Source organism: Dryobates pubescens, chromosome 23 (assembly GCF_014839835.1).
Source record: "Dryobates pubescens isolate bDryPub1 chromosome 23, bDryPub1.pri, whole genome shotgun sequence".
NCBI classification, from domain to species: domain Eukaryota; kingdom Metazoa; phylum Chordata; class Aves; order Piciformes; family Picidae; genus Dryobates; species Dryobates pubescens.
The window spans coordinates 9085437-9098344 of NC_071634.1; positions in this window are offsets into that span (position 1 = coordinate 9085437).

Genomic DNA, 12908 nt, shown 5'->3' on the forward strand with positions numbered 1-12908 from the left:
CAGAGTGGGGGGAAAAAAAAGGCTGGGAAAGGCTCTGGGTTGTCACTTGCATCCATTCACATATAGCTAATCAATGACAACCTGCTTTGAGACATGTCCAAAGCACAAACTAACCCTTTGATAGAGGTCTTTAAGTCTGAATAATAGGAGCTGGGATTGGTTGATTATTTTTTTTTCCTTATCCCTCTCCCTCTCCTCTTCTTTCTCTTCCCCTCAGCTCTTCAGGGTCCCCAGATCAGAAGCAGGGTGCCAAAATGCAAGGGGAACTGCCCATCCTGCCAGGTTCCCTCAAAGCAATGAATGCTGTTATTCTTCAGTGTCCCACATTGTGCTTTCACCAAGGTCTCTGCTCACTTCAATTCCTGTTGTGATTGGCCATCCAAGCCAGGAAACTTACTTCAGAACCCTGGGCTGCTGGGGGCTGCTGGGGGCTGTCTTTCAGGGAAGGGGAAGAACATCTTTGGACTGAAGCTTTCCAAGCTGGTGAGGAGAGCTTTAAACTAGAGTTGCTGGGGGAGGGGGTGAGGAATCCATCCCGCATCGAAGCCAGTGACCCTAATAAGCACCCTGGGCCTGAAGCTGGACAGCAGGCTGTGAGGAGAGTAGCTGAGGAGCAAGATAAGGGAATCCCAGGCAGTAAACCAGCTCAATGGAGCCCCAACTTAAATGCCTCTACACTAACCCATGGAACATGGGGAACTACAAACATGTGCATGCCTGCAGGGCTGTGATGACCCTGGCATCACTGAGACATGGAGGGATGGCTCTCATGGCTGGAGTGTGGGACTAGGTGAGTGCAAGATCTTTAGGAAAGGGGAAGGAGAGGAGGGGAGGAGGTGTGAGCCTCTATATCAAAGACCAACTGGAGTCCATGGAGCTCTACCTGGGGACAGAAGAGGTGACTGAGAGCTGATGGGTGAAGACTAAAGGAAAAGCAAGGGAAGGTGACACCATAGTGGGGGTCTGCTACAGGCCACCTGACTGAGAAGACCAAGTAGATGAAGCCCTCTATAAACAGGTAGGAGCAGCTCTGCATTCACAAGCCCTGGTCCTCATGGGAGCTTCCAACCATCCATAGATCTGTTGGAAGGACAACACAGCAATCTAGGAGATTCCTGGAATGCACAGAATCATAGAATCAACAAGGTTGGAAAAGACCTCAAAGATCATCAAGTCCAACCTGTCACCCAACACCTCATGACTACTAAACCATGGCATGGATGAGAATTTCCTGTTCCAGGTGGCAAAGGAAGCCACAAGAAAAGGTGCTATGCTGGATCTTGTGCTCATCAACAAGGAGGGGCTGGTGAGTGATGTGACACTTAAGGGCTGTAGCTGTAGCTGTACTTTGGCTGTAGCTGCCATGAAATATTAGTTTAAGATCCTCGAGGAGTCAAAGAGAGCATGAAGCAAGGTCACTGCTCTGGATTTCAAGAGACTCAATGATCTTGGGAGGTCTCTTCCAACCAAAACAATTCTGTGATTTTATGTGAGGGGAGCACCAAGGTGGTGCTCCTGCCAGTGGATCCAGAACTGTCCCACAGAAGTCAGACAGAATCAGAACATTCCCCACTGTAAGCCTCTGAAGAATAAAGATCACTTTCAAACCCAACCTGCCTCTGGAGGTGAAAACCAGAAGGCAGGCAGAGTGGAGCTGTAGGGTGGCCTCTAGCAGCTGGCTCAGCCAGTGACTGTTTCTGGTGGCATCACCTCAGGGTTTGCACTGCTGAGGCTGCTTCCTGTGCCTGTGTCAGGGAACACAGACAGAAGACAGCAGATGCTCCAGCTGGCCTGATAAGATTAAGCCAATTGTTAAACAGCATCATTCCATGGGGGAAACCAAAATGCCTGAGTTTGTCTTCTCCTCCTCATGCCCTCTCCCAGGATGTGAGTGGGGAAAGCAAAAGGAAAGCCTCAGCTCTTTCTGGGTGGCATTTCAAAGCTGGCCACCTCCCTGGCTAGAAGATGCTGCAGCCTGAGTGCAGGAGAGGTCACTGAACCTGCCTGAGCCAAGCCACACACCAGAGCCTGAGTGACCTGCTGAAGAGCTTTTTCATCTTTATCATTTGAATTCCACTCTTCCTTCTAATTAAACAGCTTGTTTCCCAGGATCAGGAGGAAATCCCAAATGCCTTTCCTTGGGAATTGTCAAACAGTTGTAATCTTGCAAATTCTGTCCCTGGACACTCAAAGGTTTTGTACAGCTTGGTACTGGCTAAGGAGCCTTCACAGACCCACCTGTAGAACAAATGTGGATTTGTGGGAAGGTCCTATGGACCTGAGGGAAAGCCTGAAAGGTCATCAAGCAGATCATAGCTTGAAACTAAAAGAGGGAGATATAAACTGGAGAGATGGAGGAATTTTTTTACACTGAGGGTGATGAATCATAGAATCATAGAATCAGTCAGGGTTGGAAGGGACCACAAGGATCATCTAGGTCCAACCCCCCTGCCATGGGCAGGGACACCTCACACTAGATCAGGCTGGCCAGAGCCTCATCCAGCCTGGGCTTAAACACCTCCAGGGATGGGGCCTCAACCACCTCCCTGGACAACCCATTCCAGGGCTTCAGCACTCTCATGGTGAAGAACTTCCTCCTCACATCCAGCCTGAATCTCCCCACCTCCAGCTTCATTTCATTCCCCCTAGTCCTATCACTACCTGAGATCCTGAGCAGTCCCTCCCCAGCCTTCTTGTAGCCCCCTTCAGATACTGGAAGGCCACAATTAAGTCACCTCGGAGCCTTCTCTGCTCCAGACTGAACAGCCCCAACTCCTTCAGTCTGTCCTCACAGGAGAGGTGCTCCAGCCCTCTGCTCATCCTCCTGGCCCAGAGAGGTGGTAGATGTCCCATCCCTGGAGCCACTCTAGGTCAGGTTAGATGAGGCTCTGAGCAGCCTGCTCTAGTTGCAAATGTCCCTGCTGACTGAAGGGATTGGACTGGGTGAACTTTAAAGGTCCCTTCAACCTAGCCAGTCTGGGATTCTGTGAAGACAAGAAGAGAGGATGCTGCTCCATTCAGCTGTGCCTCTTGCAGTTACCTGGCAAAGCCCTGGCCTGACCCTTCTTGGGCCACCCCAGGATTTGGCTCTGTGGACAGTGACAACAAGTGACATTTGGATAACATCCCTTATAGCACTTTCTTCCAGTGGCCTGCTACAGAAATCTGCTGTTTAGCTGCCTCACTGCCTTCATTGCCCTGTGAACTCTGAATCCCCAAATTATGAGATGGCAGACAACACAAAAGGAAGCTTTTGAGCCCTCAGCAGTGTTTTGGCCGCTCCAGCAGACCTGTGTTTGAACCAGCAGCTAATCCTCTGAACAATTTCTCACCACTTCATCTACTGTTGTGAGCAGAGTGTCTGTCTGATCCCCATGGCGAGATCTCTCGGGCTGTGCACTTCAGAGAGCCTGTGAAAACAGAGGGGTTTGATGTGCTTGGAAAAGAGAGCTGGAGAGACATCCCATGTCACCACCAGAGCCCCTCTGCTTTGATGGAGGCAGGAGCAGTGACCATGCAGCACCAATGCTCAGCCATGCCTGGCCAGAAGGTTTAGGGCTGACTTAAGCAACCCACACAAACACATTATCCATCTGCTTTGGTGCTGGATGCCCAGGGCAGAAGTCAGGGGAAGGGTTTGCTTCACTTCTTTCCCCCCACCCACCCAACCTTCCCACCTTCCCCCCATGTCATGTCCCCCGAGCTGGAGATGCTCCTTCAGGAATGGTGTAAGACTTGCAAGGGGATTGAGGGCCCTGGGGTTGTAAGGCTGCACTGGTGGGGTAAGGGGCACTGCTGGGATCATTTCAGTTGGAGAACACCTTTAAGATCATTGGATCCAACCATTCATAGAATTGCCCAGATTGGAAGAGACCTCATAGAGTCCAATCACTGACTTAACACTGACACATCCTTGACTAAACCACACCTCTAAGCACCACATCTCTCTGACTCTTAAATACCGCCAGGGATGGGGGTTCAACAACCACCCTGGCTAGCCTGTTCCAGCCCTTGAGAACCTTTTCAGTGAAGAAATTCTTCCTAATGGCCAACCTCCCCTCAGCCTCCTTTTTTCCAGACTAAACACCCCCAGTTCCCTCAGCTGCTCCTCACCAGACCTGAGCTCTAGAAAGCCCTATCTAACACAGGGAATGATGCAGAACTTTCCAGCCCAGCAGAAGAGCTGCCTGGGTGGGACAGCCTCTGCTGGGGTTGTTTCTATCACCCTGTAGACTGCTCAGGGCATCAGGCTGAACCTGGATGGAGTGTACATGGTGGGGCAGGTCTGCTCTGAGTCATGCAGCAGGGCACAGCGGGAAGCTGTTGAAGCAGGAACAAATCCTGAGGGAGGAACAGGTCTGTTAAAGGCTTTCAGAGACCTCAGTGTCAGTTCTGCTTTCTCCACTCTCATTTACTTCAGCCCAAGCTCCAAACCCTGTCCACACACAGGGGAGGAAACACACCTTGAGGGCCATGCTTATGATCCTACCCCTGACACACACGCACACCTTGAGCCCGTGGGAGTCAGGGGAGAGGTGGGGCTGTCCTCCTGGGGAAGGCTTATGCAAGCAAGACCTTGGGGACTCATTCTCCTGCCAGCCATCTGGTCCCCTTAGGAAAATCTCACAGACAGCAAGAGCTGCTACTACTTGTTTTGGCTCCCCGTGCCTGGCAGCATCCCACACATCCAGCTTTTGAAGTATGCTCCCAAGGCTATGTTGGCCAGATCAGTCATCCCCCAGCCCTGCATTCTTTGAGTCTGCTGACGAGTTTGTCATGCTCAGCATACCAATAGCTCACAACTTCCACCCAGCTGGAAAGCCACCTCTCCATTCCTCTTAGCCTCGTAAGGTGGATGTTGTTCTGATGCTTAAACTCTGCGCTGTTTCCATGGCCAGCAAGGGCAAGGAAAGTCTGCTAGTCTCAACAATCCCAGCAGTCTCAGGAAGAACATGAACACAAATATCTCCAAAAGCATATCTGCAGATATGGGGAGGAGTGGCTGGAAAGCTGCCCAGCAGAGAAAGACCTGGGGGTGTTGGTTGGCAGCAGCTGAAGATGAGCCAGTGTGTGCCCAGGTGGCCAAGAAGGCCACCAAGCATCCTGGCCTGGATCAATAATGGTGTGGCCAGCAGGAGCAGGGAAGTGGCTGTCCTCCTGTGCTCAGCACTGCTGAGGCCACACCAACAAGGATGTGGAAGGGCTGGAGCAGGTCCAGAGAAGGGCAACAAAGCTGGGCAAGGGTCTGGAGAGCAGGGCTGGGGAGGAACAGCTGAGGGAACTGAGGTTGTTTAGTCTGGGGAAGAGGAGGTTGAGGGGAGACCTCATTTCTCCCTACAACTCTCTACAACAATGATGTTCATGCATCAAAGCCTCTTCCCTGAAAGGGTTCTCAAAGGCTGGAGCAGGCTACCCAGGGAGGTGGCCGAATCCCCATCCCTGGAGGGGTTTCAAAGAGGCAGAGGTTCAGCACCAGCCTTGGTAGAGTTAGAGAATGGTTGGACTCAATAATCTTCAAGGTCTTCTCCAAGCAAAATGATTCTCTGATTCTATGAAGAGGCCAGTGGCTGAACACTGGGGCTGGTGAGCACCTTGCTGGCCAGAGGAAGCCTTGCCTCAAACCTCGTTGAGATGTGAATTCTGCCACTGTGCAGGGCTTGAAACCTGAATGTTTCCTGACGTCCCACACTGCTATTAAAAATAAACCCCAGAGGTTTCCAACAAAGCAGCACATTTTATATCTGCCAGGAAGAACATGAATTAAAAATGCAGATCTTTGTTTCCTCCTGACAGTGTCCCATTGATGCAGGGGGGCGAGCAAACCACAGCAACAATCAGTGCTCTGCAAGAGGTGCCCGTAGCCGTGTCAGGAGGAGGCTTTGTTCCCCACCCACAGACTATGCTCAGTAGTAACCTGGATGTCCACACACATCTTGAGGAGGAGAGATTGAGACTGGAGATTAGGAAGAAATTCTTTCCAGTGAGGGTGGTGAGACACTGGAGCACGTTGCCCGGGGAGGTTGTGGCTGCCCCCTCCCTGGAGGTGTTCAAGGCCAGGTTGGATGAGGCCCTGAGCAACCTGGGCTAGTGGAAGGTGTCCCTGGCCAAGGCAGGGGGTTGGAACTGGACGATCTTGAAGGTGCCTTCCCACCTAAGTGATTCTATGAATCTATGAACGAATCACAGAATCACAGAAACAGGTTGGAAAAGACTCTCAGGATCACACAGCCTGCTCTCAGAAGCAAGCCCCCTCCCCCACACACAGATGGGCAGGAAAACAACCCCAAAAGAAAAACCTCTGGCTTGAGATCAAGAGTTCACTGAGATGATAGCTATACAATTACCTTAGCAGAAGCTGTGGGGGCTTTTTTATTGTTTATGGAGCTTCATATTGGCCTGTCAAAATCATGTTTGGGTTTGCCAATACATTGTCCAATACCCAAGAGGAGTGGAGCATCCTGAAACTGGCCACGTCAAGCACCTAGCAATCCCTAGAAGTCAACAATTCATGTGTGAATACTATCTCAGTCTCCATCCTTTCTCAAGAACACTGCTCTCACACTCTGCCTCTTTCCCCCCCCCCTTTTTCCCCTCAAATCCCAGAGCACCTGGGCTCTATTGTGGTCTCCTCCCACCCCAGGTGTGGTCACTTGCCCCTCCCCACCCACTCCCCTATTTAATCCCCCCCAGGAAAGGCAGCAGCCCCAAGCTGAGCCCATCTGGGCTGGAGGATCCTCCTCTCATTGCTGGTGAGTGCCCCTGGTGCACACTGGGTGATGGTGGTGGTGACAACAAAGGCTGGGGGGCCTGGTGGCCCCCCGGTTGTTAGGACCAGATCTGATGACCGCTCCAATCTCACCCACAGGTGCTGGCTGGTCACTCAAATTCTTCCTCTGAATTTGGAACTAGATGATCTTTGAGGTCTCTTGCAATCCATCCCACTCGAGAGCCCTATGATCCCCTTCCCCACCCTGGGGGAGCTCCAGGCCTGTTTGGATGCTGTGGCTCTTGCAGGGACTCAGCTCTTGAAACCATCCCTGACACCGTGGCAAAAAAAAAAAACCAGGAAACTTTAATTAAGGGAGAAAAAACACAAAGCTACCCACGAGGCATTTTGGTGTTTGCTTTCCCTAAGTGCAAACTCCAACTTCACAGGAGTTTTGTCCCACAGGAATTTCCAATATTTTAGGAGTTGTTCCTGTGAGGGTTTGGGACAAAATGTTGAAGCATCAAAGGGCTCTCAGAGAATGAAGTGTTCTGGGGAGCCAGACCTTGTACGTCAGCTTGACGTGTTTAAGGCTTGAACCTGCACCTGGCTGAGCTGCTGAGAGGTCACCACGCCAGTGGCTCTGGTGCCCAGGCTCCTTTCTAGGTCAGCTTTCAGAACATCCAAGGTTTCCTACCCAAAATGCATAGTTTTTAGAGTAGAATAGAATTAACCAGGTTGGGAAAGACCTTTGAGATCATGGAGTCCATCCTATCACCCAACGCCATCTAATCGACTAAACCATGGCACCAAGCACCCCATCCAGTCTCTTCCTAAGCACCTCCAGTGATGGTGACTCCACCACCTCCCTGGGCAGCACATTCCAATGGCAAATCACTCTTTCTATGAAGAACAACTTCCTAACATCCAGCCTAAACCTCCCCTGGTGCAGCTTGAGACTGTGTCCTCTTGTTCTGGTCCCACAGCACAACACAAACCCAAGAAGGCAAAGGCTCATCATGGGAGAGGAGGTTCAGCTGTGGTCAAGTCTTCCTGCACTGTGACATCCAGCTATCATAGAATTATAGAATCATTTGGGTGGAAAAAGACCTCTGAGCTCATCAAGTCCAGCTGTCAACCTAACCTCACCTTTAAACCAGAATGCATCAGGTTGGAAGGGACCCTCAAAGGTAATCTTATCCAACCCCCCTGCAGTAAGCAGGGACATCTCCAACTAGATCAGGTTGCTCAGGGCCCTGTCAAGTCTGACCTTGAATGCCTCCAGGGATGAGGCCACCATCACACCTTTGGGCAACCTGTTGCATCCTGATCTGCATCCTAGAACTCTGCACAAGGGATTCCTCCAGGCATGAGCCCCATTTTGGGTAGAACATGCAGGCTGGCATGTCCATTGCTTCCTTTCAGACCCCATGCAGGTCTCTCCCTGAGCCAAAGTCTTATGGGCAGCCTGGGACAAAAGTGGACTTCTCACTGCAAGCTCAGCTCCAAGGCTGGTCCAAGCCCCTGGCAGAGCTCCTGGTGGGGTGTGGGGAACTAACCCTGGGGCTTGGCCAGAAATGAAAGTGTTGCAGTGCTGTGGGTTTCCTGGCAGGCTGAGCAATCACACCCTGCTGAGTTAGGATCACAACTGGTGATTTACTGAGGGCTTCCTTTCCAAGGCAACAAAAGGTTTGATTTCCACCATAACTCCTAAGTTGTGAAGCCCTAGGCTGTGAGGATGCATCTAGCTGAGGTCTGGAGATGATGCACTGGACAGAGTTCTGTCAGAAAGGGATTGTTCCAGTGCAAAGGCAGATCTCCACCCAGCCAAAGGTGTTGCCAGCAAAGGCAGCTCATTCCTGGACCCCACAGCCCTCTGTGCATCTCTTGCAGCACAGCCCAAGCCTGGCCATTCCTGATGTGCTCAGGGTGTAGGAAGGCTTTGGACACAGGGTCTCCAAGACCACAAACACACTGTGCATGTGAGGGGGCTTAGGAGACAAGGAGGGCTTGTTACACTTTCCTGTAGATCACTTTCACCAAGCCATGGCACATTCCCAAGCCCCCTCAGTGAATAGCCTGGGAATGAGGTCTGCTGGAGCAGATATCCACTGGTGTTCACTGGGAGGGGGGCCTGCCCTTCTGCAGTGCTGTGCTGACTCAAACCAGATCAGCTCTTGCTGGACACAGGGGTGGCAGGCTCAGGCTGTTGCAAGAAGCAGGACTGGTGACAGGAGCAGACTCACCTGACCTGAACCCTAGGAATGCTGTCACCTGGCCACAAAGCACCTGACTTGCTGACAGGGGAGGTTCAACTGGCCCCGCTGCTGTGAGGGCTGCCCATTCAGATGTCCAATCCTATGTCAGGCCAGGACTTCACCTCTTTTTCCTTGCCATGGTGCCAAGAACACTCAGTCCTCCACTCTGCAAAAGGCTGGAGCATGTGGCTTGCTTCCCAGCCAGCCAAGAATCAGGGAAATCACAAATCCTCAGCCTCTCAGTAACCTCTCAGTGATGCACAGCTGAGACAGGTCCTGTCATTTTGCATCACTGCAACTTCATCCAGTAGGAACTGATGAGGAGTCACCTTATGAGGGGAGTAATTTGCTGGTGGTCAGGGCAGGAGAATTTATTACTTCCCAGCCCTGCAGGAGCAGGGATATTTATATCTGTGGCATTAGGTTCAGGGCTTTGGGTCCCAAAACCCTCTTGTCTCAGTTTGCTCGAGACACAGGGAGTGAAGACATCAGAGAGCCAAATGATGCTTCTCAAAGGACAGCATTCCTCAGGACTGTAGGAATCAGGGTGTCCAGATTCAAATGCCTCTCATTCCAGGAAAAACTGTCCAGACAGGAGCAACAGCAGCCTGAGAAACCCTGCCTGCTGGCCCCAGCTTTGGGTGGGGGTCCCCTTTGGTCACAGAGAGAAGGCACCATGGTGGCTGACAGATGAGGTAAAATCACTCTTGTGATCTGCTCCCTAACTGCACTTTTCCAGTGCATCGTTTTACCCCTCACCTTTGTTTGCTCTCTCCCTAACTCATTTGTTATCCACACACTTGCTTCTTACTTCTGCTCCCAGTTACCATGGCTTACTTTCTTCTGGCGATGCTGAGTGCCTGCTCTGAACAAAATCATTCCCTGGAGCCACAGAGTCACCGAACCACCTCAAGCTGGAAGAGATCTACTACCCATGGATGGGTTCAGCCCCACTGCCTCTTCAAAACCCAAACTATAAAAGCCTCCTTTCCCAGAGCAGGCACAGCAGCCCCAGAAAACTGCTCTTTTTTTCCAGCAGAGACCATCAACTAACATTAGGAAATTAAATGCTTAAGGAAATCAGGGAGCAAAAATATAAATACATAAACTCTTGAACAGGAGCCAAACAATACAAATTCCATCATTTATCAAAAAAAAAAAGAGGGAGAGAGAGGGGGAAGAAGAAAACCCTGCAAAGTGAGGCTGGAACGGTGTGGGGAGGCTGAATGAAAGGCTATATTCAGGCAGCAGCAGTGTTTAGCTTTCTTGTTGGACCTTTTCCCTTTATTGATGCTGTTGGGAGGCCCTCATTCCAAAGCCTCTACCGCCGGCGTGTTCTAGGATGAGTTCCTAAAAGCAGCCATTCTTCTGCCTATGAAAACATTCAATTATTTGCATGTTCGGTGTCTTTAAGGCCTCTTTTGTGCCTCTGGGTTTTTTTGGGCAAGGGGGAGGCAGATTGAGGGGGGGTTTGGGGAGGGGGGGTCTTGAGTTTCAGCAGTATTCTGAGCTAAACTTCCTCTCGGAGAGGGAAGGCGAAGAAGAAAACATCTTTGCGAGCCTGAAACGGAGTCGAGGAGGGCTGGCTGGCTGGATGTGCTTGAAGGGGCTGATGAAGGTGTTGATTCAGGGTTTGTGGAGTCCTGCCAGCCTTTAAAGAAAGGGCCCTGAAGTTTCAGCATTACCTTGAGCCATGTGACAAAAAAACTAGCCAATGTGAACCATCCCAGGCTGCTGCTGCAGTAGCAGGACTGCCAGTGCCGAGCACGGGACGGAAGAAGGGCTCTCAGAAAGCTGCTCTGTGAGCACCTCCACGCAGAAAAGGCTGAGGGATGAAGTTCTGCACAATGAGGGTGGTGAAACACTGGGACAGGTTGCCCAGAAATGCTGTTGAGGCTCTCTCCCTGGAGACATTCAAGATGAGACTTGATGTGGCCCTGGGCAGCCTGATCTAGTCGGAGGAGTCCCTGCTGGCTGCCGTGGGGTTGGACAAGATGACCCTCGAGGGTCCCTCCCAGCCTGATGCAATCTGTGAGGGTGTGCAGTGCTAGGCAAGGGTATTGGGGCAGAAAACCTCCTGGCAGGTCGCAGCAGGCAAGCCCAATCCTCCATGTGGTCACCTTGGCTCTGTTTTACATAGGCTAGAAAGTTACAGGAAAGCTGAAGGCACCTGGCCAGCTGCAGAGATGTTAGCAGCAGCAGGAAATGCTTTAGATACTGCCCAGCTCATCTGTGAAACTCACTGCTACGAGGCGCTACCAAGACTGCTTCCAAGCAGACCATGTCTTGCTCCCCAGCATGTTGGATGGCAGTGAAAGAGGATCTGGTGCTGGGGGACATCTCATTCTTCTGCAATAGCAGGCTTGGAGCTCAGTTACAACTGCTGCTGAGCTCTCCTCTGCAGAGGGTTCACAAGCCATAGCTCAGTGGAGAGGTGATCATTCATGAGCCCATGACAGCTCAATTGCTCCTGGGTTTTTCTCCCCAAACCACCACATCTAGCAGGAATTCAAGAAAGAGCTGCTTGCATTTCTTGCTAACAAGATTAGCTGGTTGTGAGAGCCAGCAGGAACCAAACAAAAAATAAGAGGTCTGGGGGGGGGGAAAAAAAAAAATACAAGTCCTCAGGGTTGAAACCATGGAATGGGGATTGGGAAGATGTTTCTCTGAGGTTCAGTCAGTCCTAATCTCTTGCAACATCTCCTGCCAGAGCCTCTAGCCTTTGCCTGAGAAGAACTGGCCCAGACAAATCACCAACCTGCTTCACCAGGGGCAGGGATGGGTCTGCAGAGGACAGCCAGAGGAGAAGGCCTTGTGCCCATGAAACACATGGTGGCCCTCCATCGCCTGACCCTGTTTCTCTTCATCCCATTTTTGACGGGTCAGCGTTTGGCAGCAGCTCAGGGTTTGCCCCTCGAGGTGCTGCCGCAGCTCGGAGCTGCCCTGGTTTCCTTAGAGCGCCTCGCCTCACGCTGCAGCTTTGATTAGCGCCGAGTAGAGCCCAGATTTGCTTTCCTGGGCCAGCAGCACCATCTACAGCCTGGACGGACGTGCAGCACACCTCTGCCTGCAGGAGCGTGCAATGAAAAGCTCTTGGTTGGAAAAGACCTTTAAGATCACGGGGTCATTAACTCTGCCAAGGCTGGTGCTAAACTCTGGTCCTCAGCACCACGTCTCTGTCTCGTTCCAGCACCTCCAGGGATGGGGATTCAACCACCTCCTCAGGCAGCCTGCTCCAGCCTTTGAGAACCCTTCCAGGAAAGAAGATTCTTCTGATTTCCAACCTAAGCCTCCCATGGTGCAGCTTGAGGCTATTTCCTCTCATCCCATCACTTGTTACTAGGGAGAAGAGACCAAGCCCCACCTCACTCCAGCCTCCTTTCAGGGAGCTGTGAAGAGCAGTGAGGTTTCCCCTCAGCATCTTCTCCAGACTAAACAACCCCAGCTCTCTCAGCTGTTCCTCACCAGCCCTGTTCTCCAGACCCTTCATCAGCTTCACTGCCATTCTCTGGACCTGCTCCAGCATCTTAATGTCCTTTTTGGAGTGAGGGACCCAAAACTGAACCCAAGAGTCAAGCTGTGGCCTCAGCAGTGCCCAGTAGAGGGGCACAATCACTTCCCTACCCCTGCTGTCCACGCTCTTGCTGATCCAGGCCCCAGTGTTGGTGTCTTTCTTGGCCACCTGGGCACACACTGACTTATCTTCAGCCAGCTGTTGACCAACATCCCCAGGTTTTTCTCTTCTGGAAAGCTTTCCAGTTGCTCTGTCCCATGCCTGGGGTGGTTGTGACCCAAGTGCAGAAACCAGCCCTTGGCCTCAGCCTCAGCCCATTACCCTCTTTAGAGCCTCCCTACCCTCCAGAAGATGATGTCGAAGGTCCAAACCAAACCATTCTCTGACTCAGTTTGAACCCACATACATCCTATCCACTGGAAGCTGAAGA